The sequence below is a fragment of the Pongo pygmaeus genome, chromosome 14 (genome assembly GCF_028885625.2).
Source record: "Pongo pygmaeus isolate AG05252 chromosome 14, NHGRI_mPonPyg2-v2.0_pri, whole genome shotgun sequence".
Taxonomy (NCBI): domain Eukaryota; kingdom Metazoa; phylum Chordata; class Mammalia; order Primates; family Hominidae; genus Pongo; species Pongo pygmaeus.
The window spans coordinates 80,322,515-80,335,729 of record NC_072387.2 but is presented as its reverse complement, the minus strand read 5'-3'; positions in this window follow the sequence as shown (position 1 = coordinate 80,335,729).

The window sequence follows — 13,215 nt, the reverse complement described above, 5'->3', positions numbered from 1 at the left end:
TCAATAGCAGGAACATATAAGTTAGAACTGAAGGCTGTCTCATTTCACATTTCAAATTGAGAGTTGATAGTCATTTGCTTAAGGCATGAAGTTTAGGGGCACAAGGATAAACAGATTAGAGGAGATAAAGTAGGGGATGGATTTTTATTGTTCTCAGGTAAATATTGTTATTTATAACTTACAGTATATCTTAATTTTCTGATTCATGGTATGTGATAATGTGTCCAAAGAAAATTGTTTTTAGACAGAGACGTAAATTTTTATAAAGACTTCTGCTTGTATTAATAGCTTAAAATTTTATAAAATGTTTTATAGATATGTGAATTGTCAATTTAAGTTTATACTTTTTCTAGATTAGGTTTTTAAAACTTGTTTTCATTATTGTACCCTAAGGAGACTTAATTCTTTTTTTTAATCATCCTCACCTTTATGAATTTTTTTTTTTTTTTTTTTTTTTTTGAGGCAGAGTCTCACTCTGTTGCCCAGGCTGGATTGCAGTGGCGTGATCTCAGCTCACTCCAAGCTCTGCCTCCTGGGTTCACGCCATTCTCCTGCCTCAGCCTCCCAAGTACTTGGGACTACAGGCGCCCGCCACCACGCCCAGCTAATTTTTTGTCTTTTTAGTAGAGACGGGGTTTCACCATGTTAGCCAGGATGGTCTGGATCTCCTGACCTCGTGATTCGCCTGCCTCGGCCTCCCAAAGTGCTGGGATTACATGAGCCACCACGCCTGGCCCACCTTTATGAATTTTAATGCACCAGTAATACTGTATAACCATGTATGCACTAAAGCCATTTGGAGGGCCACAAACCATTATAATATTGATACAGGTGTTAAGAAGCAATTACTTAGGCAGATTGGGAGGATACTGGAGTCTTCAGTAAAGGTTTTCTTTTTAACGAAAAGCAGGAACAAAATCATTTTCTGACAAAGAGAAGCCTGTAAAATTGAGCTTCATGTATAGATGCTGGCAGTTGTGACAATCATGTTCAAAATGGCAGCTTCATCTTCCCTTCTCTCTTTGCCAGCCACTTGTACAGCAGTGAGCAGACAAGGTGGCACCAGTTAAGTGGAAAGCTTATTTGCATAATGAGATTAGGGTGGGGTGGCCAGCCTTCCCTGTACCCTAGGTAAATTTCACACCCGATGGAACCAATCTCTGGGCCCTACATAAATCAGACACCACCTCCACAAGCCTGCCTATAAAATCCGGTGCATCCAGCACCAGCTGGTCTTTCCTTTTGGAAGCCCCTCTCTCTCACTAGAGACAGAGCTGTTCTGCTTTCTCTTTCACTTGCCTATTAAACCTCGGCTCCTAAACTCCTCATGTGTGTCCATGTCGTAAATTTTCTTAGCACAAAATGAGGAACCCCAGGTATTTACACCGGACAACTAAGCCACATCAATATCTGGAATTTTTTTTTTTTCTCCTGCAATAACCACTTTCCCCTTCTCGGGGCGATATTGCCCCAGTTACAAATTGATGTTCTCAAGTGAAAAAATTAAATAAAATGGCTCATATGTGTAACATTCTTTAAATCTAAACATCTTGACCTAGCACTGTAAGCCTTTCAAGCTCTTTCTTCAATTTATTGTCCAACTTTACTGAAGTGTTTTAAAAACTGTTTTCCATAGGCAATGTATTAGGTGACACTGGGTTTGTGATTTTTAAAGCTGGAGGGAACCAAGTTGGTATAAATTTGAAGGCATTCTCTGGGTGCCCTGTTACACGCAACTCTTATCTTTGCTGAATCTACTTCAGTCAGAGTGGCCTTCCCACTCCTCTCTGGTCTCTACTGGACATTTTCTTTTTACTCTAGAGAAGTATCTCTCATCTTTCCCTTTTCAGGTCATTATCTTGGAGTAGAAAATGGGTTAGTTATCCTACGGAATGTCCCACATTCTAGATTTGTAAGTATGCTATTTTGTGGTTTATTTACCTTCTCTGTCTTCCATATTTCATAAAATGAAGAGCCTTATTCTAGAGGGTTGGTGTTGATTCATATTTCACTTTTTCTTTTTTTTTAAAGAAAGAACACCCTGAAGTATTATTATGTGACTCATGTTGGTTTGTTGCAGAAAGCACACAATATCCGATTATACTACTTCCAAGGATGATTAATCAGAGGGTTCTTGTAGCAAGAAACTGATACCCTTTGTATTAGAGTTTCTCAAAGAACTACACACACACACACATTATATATAAAGAGAGAAAATATATATATAAAGATAGAAAGAAAAGGAGAAAGAAAAAAGTAAGAAATTGGTTGATTATGAAGGCTGACAAGGCCCAAGATCTATAGTCAGCAAGCTGAGGTCCCAAAAGAGGCAAATGGTGTGCATGCAGTCTGAATCTGAAGACCTGAGAACCAGGAGAGCTGAAGGGGTAAATGCTGGCAGGCTCACAACCCAGGAGGACTCAATGGTTCAGTTCAAGTGCAAAGGAAGAAAAAAAGCACATTCTAGCTGGAGGGCACTCAGGAAAGAGGCATTCCTCTTTTTCTTTTTTTTTTTTTGGAAGTTTGAATATTATTTAATTATAAGGAAATGCTACACCATGTATCTTTCTCTATAATAAATTTACAGCATCTAGACATACAGTAAACACTTAGTAGAGCTTTCCTTTCTTCACCTTTCTCCATCTCTTTTTCCACCTTCTTCCTTCATTTTCTTATCTTAGAGAATGTGTTATCCTTATACTGGACAACTTCCAATAAAAAACCTGCCACATTTTCTAGGAAATAGGCTCGTCTGTTTCTTAATTTCTTTTTTTTTTTTTAATTTTAATTTTTATTATTATTATTATTATTATTATTATTATTATTATTATTATTATACTTTAGGCTCTATGGTACATGTGCGCAACGTGCAGGTAAGTTACATATGTATACATGTGCCATGCTGGTGCGCTGCACCCACCAACTCGTCATCTAGCATTAGGTATATCTCCCAATGCTATCCCACCCCCCTCCCCCCACCCCACAACAGTCCCCGAAGTGTGATGTTCCCCTTCCTGTGTCCATGTGTTCTCATTGTTCAATTCCCACCTATGAGTGAGAATATGCGGTGTTTGGTTTTTTGTTCTTGCGATAGTTTACTGAGAATGATGATTTCCAATTTCATCCATGTCGCTACAAAGGACGTGAACTCATCATTTTTTATGGCTGCATAGTATTCCATGGTGTATATGTGCCACATTTTCTTAATCCAGTCTATCATTGTTGGACATTTGGGTTGGTTCCAAGTCTTTGCTATTGTGAATAATGCCACAATAAACATACGTGTGCATGTGTCTTTATAGCAGCATGATTTATAGTCCTTTGGGTATATACCCAGTAATGGGATGGCTGGGTCAAATGCAATTTCTAGTTCTAGATCCCTGAGGAATCGCCACACTGACTTCCACAAGGGTTGAACTAGTTTACAGTCCCACCAACAGTGTAAAAGTGTTCCTATTTCTCCACATCCTCTCCAGCACCTGTTGTTTCCTGACTTTTTAATGATTGCCATTCTAACTGGTGTGAGATGGTATCTCATTGTGGTTTTGATTTGCATTTCTCTGATGGCCAGTGATGGTGAGCATTTTTTCATGTGTTTTTTGGCTGCATAAATGTCTTCTTTTGAGAAGTGTCTGTTCATGTCCTTTGCCCACTTTTTGATGGGGTTGTTTGTTTTTTTCTTGTAAATTTGTTGGAGTTCATTGTAGATTCTGGATATTAGCCCTTTGTCAGATGAGTAGGTTGCGAAAATTTTCTCCCATTTTGTAGGTTGCCTGTTCACTCTGATGGTAGTTTCCTTTGCTGTGCAGAAGCTCTTTAGTTTAATTAGATCCCATTTGTCAATTTTGGCTTTTGTTGCCATTGCTTTTGGAGTTTTAGACATGAAGTCCTTGCCCATGCCTATGTCCTGAATGGTATTGCCTAGGTTTTCTTCTAGGGTTTTTATGGTTTTAGGTCTAACATTCAAGTCTTTAATCCATCTTGAATTAATTTTTGTATAAGGTGTAAGGAAGGGATCCAGTTTCAGCTTTCTACATATGGCTAGCCAGTTTTCCCAGCACCATTTATTAAATAGGGAATCCTTTCCCCATTTCTTGTTTTTGTCAGGTTTGTCAAAGATCAGATAGTTGTAGATATGTGGCGTTATTTCTGAGGGCTCTGTTCTGTTCCATTGATCTATATCTCTGTTTTGGTACCAGTACCATGCTGTTTTGGTTACTGTAGCCTTGTAGTATAGTTTGAAGTCAGGTAGCGTGATGCCTCCAGCTTTGTTCTTTTGGCTTAGGATTGACTTGGCGATGCGGGCTCTTTTTTGGTTCCATATGAACTTTAAAGTAGTTTTTTCCAATTCTGTGAAGAAAGTCATTGGTAACTTGATGGGGATGGCATTGAATCTGTAAATTACCTTGGGAAGGATGGCCATTTTCATGATATTGATTCTTCCTACCCATGAGCATGGAATGTTCTTCCATTTGTTTGTATCCTCTTTTATTTCCTTGAGCAGTGGTTTGTAGTTCTCCTTGAAGAGGTCCTTCACATCCCTTGTAAGTTTGATTCCTAGGTATTTTATTCTCTTTGAAGCAATTGTGAATGGGAGTTCACTCATGATTTGGCTCTCTGTTTGTCTGTTATTGATGTATAAGAATGCTTGTGATTTTTGTACATTGATTTTGTATCCTGAGACTTTGCTGAAGTTGCTTATCAGCTTAAGGAGATTTTGGGCTGAGACAATGGGGTTTTCTAGATATACTATCATGTCATCTGCAAACAGGGACAATTTGACTTCCTCTTTTCCTAATTGAATACCCTTGATTTCCTTCTCTTGCCTAATTGCCCTGGCCAGAACTTCCAACACTATGTTGAATAGAAGTGGTGAGAGAGGGCATCCCTGTCTTGTGCCAGTTTTCAAAGGGAATGCTTCCAGTTTTTGCCCATTCAGTATGATATTGGCTGTGGGTTTGTCATAAATAGCTCTTATTATTTTGAGATACGTCCCATCAATACCTAATTTATTGAGAGTTTTTAGCATGAAGGGTTGTTGAATTTTGTCAAAGGCCTTTTCTGCATCTATTGAGATAATCATGTGGTTTTTGACTTTGGTTCTGTTTATATGCTGGATTACATTTATTGATTTGCGTATATTGAACCAGCCTTGCATCCCAGGGATGAAGCCCACTTGATCATGGTGGATAAGCTTTTTGATGTGCTGCTGGATTCTGTTTGCCAGTATTTTATTGAGGATTTTTGCATCAATGTTCATCAAGGATATTGGTCTAAAATTCTCTTTTTTTGTTGTGTCTCTGCCAGGCTTTGGTATCAGGATGATGCTGGCCTCATAAAATGAGTTAGGGAGGATTCCCTCTTTTTCTATTGATTGGAATAGTTTCAGAAGGAATGGTACCAGCTCCTCCTTGTACCTCTGGTAGAATTCGGCTGTGAACCCATCTGGTCCTGGACTTTTTTTGGTTGGTAAGCTATTGATTATTGCCACAATTTCAGATCCTGTTATTGGTCTATTCAGAGATTCAACTTCTTCCTGGTTTAGTCTTGGGAGGGTGTATGTGTTGAGGAATTTATCCATTTCTTCTAGATTTTCTAGTTTATTTGCGTAGAGGTGTTTGTAATATTCTCTGATGGTAGTTTGTATTTCTGTGGGATCAGTGGTGATATCCCCTTTATCATTTTTTATTGCATCTATTTGATTCTTCTCTCTTTTTTTCTTTATTAATCTTGCTAGTGGTCTATCAATTTTGTTGATCCTCTCAAAAAACCAGCTCCTGGATTCATTTATTTTTTGAAGGGTTTTTTGTGTCTCTATTTCCTTCAGTTCTGCTCTGATTTTAGTTATTTCTTGCCTTCTGCTAGCTTTTGAATGTGTTTGCTCTTGCTTTTCTAGTTCTTTTAATTGTGATGTTAGGGTGTCAATTTTGGATCTTTCCTGCTTTCTCTTGTGGGCATTTAGTGCTATAAATTTCCCTCTACACACTGCTTTGAATGCATCCCAGAGATTCTGGTATGTTGTGTCTTGGTTCTCGTTGGTTTCAAAGAACATCTTTATTTCTGCCTTCATTTCGTTATGTACCCAGTAGTCATTCAGGAGCAGGTTGTTCAGTTTCCACGTAGTTGAGTGGTTTTGAGTGAGATTCTTAATCCTGAGTTCTAGCTTGATTGCACTGTGATCTGAGAGATAGTTTGTTATAATTTCTGTTCTTTTACATTTATTGAGGAGAGCTTTACTTCCAAGTATGTGGTCAATTTTGGAATAGGTGTGGTGTGGTGCTGAAAAAAATGTATATTCTGTTGATTTGGGGTGGAGAGTTCTGTAGATGTCTATTAGGTCTGCTTGGTGCAGAGCTGAGTTCAATTCCTGGGTATCCTTGTTGATTTTCTGTCTCGTTGATCTGTCTAATGTTGACAGTGGGGTGTTAAAGTCTCCCATTATTAATGTGTGGGAGTCTAAGTCTCTTTGTAGGTCACTCAGGACTTGCTTTATGAATCTGGGTGCTCCTGTATTGGGTGCATATATATTTAGGATAGTTAGCTCTTCTTGTTGAATTAATCCCTTTACCATTATGTAATGGCCTTCTTTGTCTCTTTTGATCTTTGTTGGTTTAAAGTCTGTTTTATCAGAGACTAGGATTGCAACCCCTGCCTTTTTTTGTTTTCCATTTGCTTGGTAGATCTTCCTCCATCCTTTTATTTTGAGCCTATGTGTGTCTCTGCATGTGAGATGGGTTTCCTGAATACAGCACACTGATGGGTCTTGAGTCTTTATCCAATTTGCCAGTCTGTGTCTTTTAATTGGAGCATTTAGTCCATTTACATTTAAAGTTAATATTGTTATGTGTGAATCTGATCCTGTCATTATGATGTTAGCTGGTTATTTTGCTCGTTAGTTGATGCAGTCCCTTCCTAGTCTCGATGGTCTTTACAATTCGGTATGATTTTGCAGTGGCTGGTACCGGTTGTGCCTTTCCATGTTTAGCGCTTCCTTCAGGAGCTCTTTTAGGGCAGGCCTGGTGGTGACAAAATCTCTTAGCATTTGCTTGTCTGTAAAGTATTTTATTTCTCCTTCACTTATGAAGCTTAGTTTGGCAGGATATGAAATTCTGGGTTGAAAATTCTTTTCTTTAAGAATGTTGAATATTGGCCCCCACGCTCTTCTGGCTTGTAGGGTTTCTGCCGAGAGATCCGCTGTTAGTCTGATGGGCTTCCCTTTGATGGTAACCCGACCTTTCTCTCTGGCTGCCCTTAACATTTTTTCCTTCATTTCAACTTTGGTGAATCTGACAATTATGTGTCTTGGAGTTGCTCTTCTCGAGGAGTATCTCTGTGGCGTTCTCTGTATTTCCTGAATCTGAATGTTGGCCTGTCTTGCTAGATTGGGGAAGTTCTCCTGGATAATATCCTGCAGAGTGTTTTCCAACTTGTTTCCATTCTCCCCGTCACTTTCAGGTACACCAATCAGACGTAGATTTGGTCTTTTCACATAGTCCCACATTTCTTGGAGGCTTTGCTCATTTCTTTTTATTCTTTTTTCTCTAAACTTCCCTTCTCGCTTCATTTCATTCATTTCATCTTCCAGGGCTGATACCCTTTCTTCCATTTGATCGCATCGGCTCCTGAGGCTTCTGCATTCTTCACGTAGTTCTCGAGCCTTGGTTTTCAGCTCCATTAGCTCCTTTAAGCACTTCTCTGTATTGGTTATTCTAGTTATACATTCTTCTAAATTTTTTTCAAAGTTTTCAACTTCTTTGCCTTTGGTTTGAATATCCTCCGGTAGCTCGGAGTAATTTGATCGTCCGAAGCCTTCTTCTCTCAGCTCGTCAAAGTCATTCTCCGTCCAGCTTTGTTCCGTTGCTGGTGAGGAACTGCGTTCCTTTGGAGGAGGAGAGGTGCTCTGCATTTTAGAGTTTCCAGTTTTTCTGCTCTGTTTTTTCCCCATCTTTGTGGTTTTATCTACTTTTGGTCTTTGATGATGGTGATGTACAGATGGGTTTTTGGTGTGGATGTCCTTTCTGCTAGTTTTCCTTCTAACAGACAGGACCCTCAGCTGCAGGTCTGTTGGAGTACCTGGCCGGCCGTGTGAGGTGTCAGTCTGCCCCTGCTGGGGGGTGCCTCCCAGTTAGGCTGCTCGGGGGTCAGGGGTCAGGGACCCACTTGAGGAGGCAGTCAGCCGGTTCTCAGATCTCCAGCTGCGTGCTGGGAGAACCACTGCTCTCCTCAAAGCTGTCAAACAGGGACATTTAAGTCTGCAGAGGTTACTGCTGTCTTTTTGTTTGTCTGTGCCCTGCCCCCAGAGGTGGAGCCTACAGAGGCAGGCAGGCCTCCTTGAGCTGTGGTGGGCTCCACCCAGTTCAAGCTTCCCGGCTGCTTTGTTTACCTAAGCGAGCCTAGGCAATGGTGGGCACCCCTCCCCCAGCCTCGCTGCCGACTTGCTGTTTGGTCTCTGACTGCTGTGCTAGCAATCAGCGAGACTCCGTGGGCGTAGGACCCTCTGAGCCAGGTGCGGGCTATACTCTCCTGGGGCACCGTTTCCTAAGCCCGTCGGAAAAACACAGTATTCGGGTGGGAGTGGCCCGACTTTCCAGGTGCCGTCTGTCACCCCTGGAAAGGGAACTCCCTGACCTCTTGCGCTTCCCGAGTGAGGCAATGCCTCACCCCTGCTTCGGCTGGTGCACGGTGCGCTCACCCACTGACCTGCGCCCACTGTCTGGCACTCCCTAGTGAGATGAACACGGTACCTCAGATGGAAATGCAGAAATCACCCGTCTTCTGCATCGCTGGCACTGGGAGCTGTAGACCGGAGCTGTTCCTATTCGGCCATCTTGGCTCCTCCTCCTCCTCTTTTTCAAAGGAGGGTCAGCCTTTTTATTCTATTCAGGCTTTCAACTGATTAGGTCCACTCATATTAGGGAGGACAATTTTCTTTATTCTTTAATAAAGAATGTTAATCACATCTAAAAACACCCATTAGAGTGCACCCAGAAAAAGGCCTAGTCAAGTTGACACATAAAATTAACAGTGGCATTTTAATTGTAAAATTTGCTATAAACTTGCATTTGTTGATTGTAACTATTGATGCTCATTGGCTGAAGTAATCATTCATTCAAATTTGCAAAATTGTGACTTGCTAATTTCAGCACCCCTTTTCTAAAGAAGGGATCTTTTCTTCATCAATTAGAGCTATTAGGTTACTCTGAAACACAATTCAGAAAAATCACTCGAATATTTAATTATTTTCCTTTATTTGCCATGTCTTAACACAGGTGTTAGTTCCCAAGTTATGTTCAATGATGTTAATGAATTGTATTTGTCTTTTTTGCTTTCTCTATCTACTTTTAAGAATAATTATAAACTTCTGGGTTTTATTAGTGAATGCATTTCAACCAATTTTATTCATCGCTGCTTTTGATGCTCAAATTGTCCCTCTTTGGCTAAAGGGAGCCCCTTTAAATTGAATTCTGTGGGGTTTTTTTGTTGCTCGTTTTTTTGTTTTTGCATAATCAGCTGGTATTTGGAAATTTTTCGTGCTTTTTAGAAGAAAAACATTTACAGGTCTTGTATATTTTCGCCCTCAGTCCTAAAATCAACCACTTGCCAAGGAGTTCTCGTTCCTTAATATTTAGGGTCAATAATCTGGATGTTGATTGTGTTTGTTACTACTAGGTAGTCATTACTTTTAAGACCTTTTAGCAGCAGACGCAATTAAAGATACACGTCTATTTTAAAAGAAACAAATAGGTTCATATTGATATTTGCAATTTGAATCCAATAGAACAATATTCTAAGTATATAGAAGAGCCAACACATGTAATTTGTCATTCTTGCCTGGAAAGAGAAATCCATAATAATAGCATAGTTTTGGTTTTCTTTCCAACTCCTTATTTCAGTCTTCTTTGCAAGTTTTTTGTTCTTTACTCAGGCTATAAATGTTATAGCATTTTAAATATCATTATGGTCCAATGAATTCACACTTCTATTTCCAGCACAGACATCTCTTTTGAAATAAATACTTATGAGCTGAATCAGTCATTCCTCTATTCATTTATTCACTATTTATTAAAATCCAACTTTGTGCCAGGCATTGTTCTAGATCCTTGGAATACATCAGGGATCAAAGCTAAATGTAGCATTCTCTTGTTTTATTTTTTTAACCATCTTTTCTATATATTTTAATTTTCTTGGTTTCTCTGACATCTGGATAATTTTCTGAGATACTGTTTCCATTATACCATGAAATAATTTTTGAAACACCTAATCAGGATTTTTTTCATGATTATGTTGTATGTTGACTCTTAGTAATAGGTGTTTATTTTCTCAAGTGTTTCATAATTTGGATTTTGCACTCATCTTTAGTACCGCCTGCATAGAAGGATGTCGTTCCAGATCAGTTTTACATAATCTATGGAACTTATGCACCCTAAATGAGTCACAGAGCTGCCACTAGTGTTTTCTGGCAAGGAAGCTGCCAAATTTCAAATTCTAAGTGATGAGTTTCCTCTAAAATAGAGGACTGAGTTTTCAAATTCTCCAAAAAAAGCTTTAAAAATAATACAGATCTTAGAGAGAAAGATAAGCTCTGTGGTTATGTCCTTATTGTATGGGGAAGATTATTTATCTCATTCATTCTTTACTCTTTCCCGAAGGCACAAATGTTTGTGTGCCCAGGTCAATACTCCCACAACTTCTTGGTCATTCAAACAAAAATTTCAGAGTACTTCAACAGAGCCTCTCTCCCCATCATTTTGCCGCTGCAAGGTCAACTAAATGTTTAATACTGTCTTTTTCTTGTATTTTTATTCTGATTATTAAACATTTAAGCCATATAGGAAGTATAGAAAATAAGAAAATAAATCTCTCAAATACCACATATGCAAATTAAACATAAAATATCAGGGAAGTGAGAGTTTTCTGTGAAACTCCACTCAATTCTATTAACCTTCTACTGTTCAGACATAACCTTGATTACAAAATTATCACTTATAAATTCCATGGAGATTGTATACTTTCACAAAACATTTATATGCCCCAAAATATATTATCTTTCTATAATAGTAACATACAATGTATATCATTCTGAAACTTTAATTTATAAAAAATATGAGATTAAATCAATATATAGTCAACCGGCCGCAGTCACGCCTGTAATCCCAGCACTTTGGGAGGCCAAGTCGGGCAGATCATGAGGTCAGGAGCTCGAGACCAGCCTGACCAACATGGTGAAACCCCATCTCTACTAAAAATACAAAAATTATCTGGGCATGATGGCATGCATCTGTAATCCCAGCTACTCAGGAGGCTGAGGCGCAATAACTTGAACCTGGGAGGTGGATGTTGCAGTAAGCCGAGATCACACCATCGCACTCCAGACTGGGTGACAGAGCAAGACTCCTTCTAAAAAAAAAAAAAAAAAAGTCAGTATATAGCCATTTATTTTTATATGCCATATTACATTTCATTGTATAAGTACACTACAGTTTATCAATCAATTTTCTTGTATATTGACATTTAGGATGTTACCACAATTTGATATTTAATGCCGTGATCCAGGGTACAATCTTACATATAAGTCTCCTTGTATACGGGGTTTCTCTGGTATTTATAACTAGTAATTACTGAGTCCTAGAGTACATACATTTTAAACTTTACTAGCTGTGCTAGTCCATTCTCATACTGCTATAAAGATACTACCCCAAACCGGGTAATTTTTGCAAAGGAAAGAGGTTTAGCTGACTCACAGCTCTGCATGGCTGGGAAGGCCTCAGGAAACTTACAGTTATGGTAAAAGGCAGAGAAGCATGCACCTTCTTCACCAGGTGGCAGGAGAGAGAGAGTGAGCAGGAGAAACTGCTACTTTTAAACCGTCAGATCTCATGAGAACTCCCTCACTATCAGGTGAACAGTATGGGGGAAGCACCTTCCATACTTCACAATTCAATCACCTCCCACCAGGTCTCTCCCTCAACATGTGGAGATGACAATTTGAGATGAGATTTGAGTGGGGACAAAGAGCCAACCTTATAACTAGCTATTTCTACATTACTCCCCAAGGTTGTTTTTAAAACCAGCTTACACCTACAAACCAACAATGCATACAATTTTTATCTATTTACATATTTATCAATATAGTATTGTCAGACTTAAAATTTTACCAATCTGATTAATTTAAAATACTACTTTTTGTGGTTTCAATTTGTATTTTCCTAATTGCTGTAAGGCTGATCACTTTGTAATGCTTGTTTGTTTATGTAGTTGTCTATTTTGAATATCATCTCCTTTTCATTGCTAATTCATCTCCTTTTCATTGTTAATTCAGGTGTTTTACTCACTTTTTCCATTAGAATGTTTATATCATTTAGATTACCAATATCTTCATAAATTCTTCATAAATTGATAAACTAATTTTTATGTATTTTAAATATTTGTCCCTGAAATTTTTTACTCAATTTTTGTCTGATTTTATTACTAAGAGGTTTTTAATTTCAAAGCAGTCAGATTTATCATTTTTTTATGGTTTGTACTTTTATCATGTTTAAGAATTTCTTCTTATCCTGAGGGCATCAAGATATTCTCCTGTTCTTTGCACAAAAGTTTTAAAGATTAACATCACACTTAGGTCTTCTAATTCATATGGAATTTATTTTTGCCCATGGGTTGAAAAAAGATTCCAAATTTATTTAGTTCACATAGATAACTATTATTCACTAGCTCATTATTTTCTCACCGATCTCTAATACTACGTCTTTTATTTACCAACTTTCCATGTGGACAAACAGATCAAAGTATCAAATCAGATTCACACAGACATAGATTCACAGACTCACACAGAAATATACTTGACCCTGCATCAAGCTTTACAAATAATTTTAAGGGCATCAACAATTGGGAAGCCCAGGTAACATAAGCTACTGATACACAGGAGGTACTCTGGCCCTGATCATTACATGAGATCTCTCAGAACAGTTGTGGTCACATCACTGACAAACATGACAGCTGTATTAGGTATGAAACACCTTCAGTTAATACTTTAATAGTTGCAGTTCCTAGAGATATATGGCCTCCAGAGTCACAGATTCCAAATTGGCTGTTCATAAGGCAACATAGAACAGAAAGTAGCATTTCCTTTTCCATGTGCTAATATTAATAATGTTGCATTAGAATGTTTCTGAGAAAATTGGATCAGATCATCTTCCTTCTTTCTTTTATGGAACC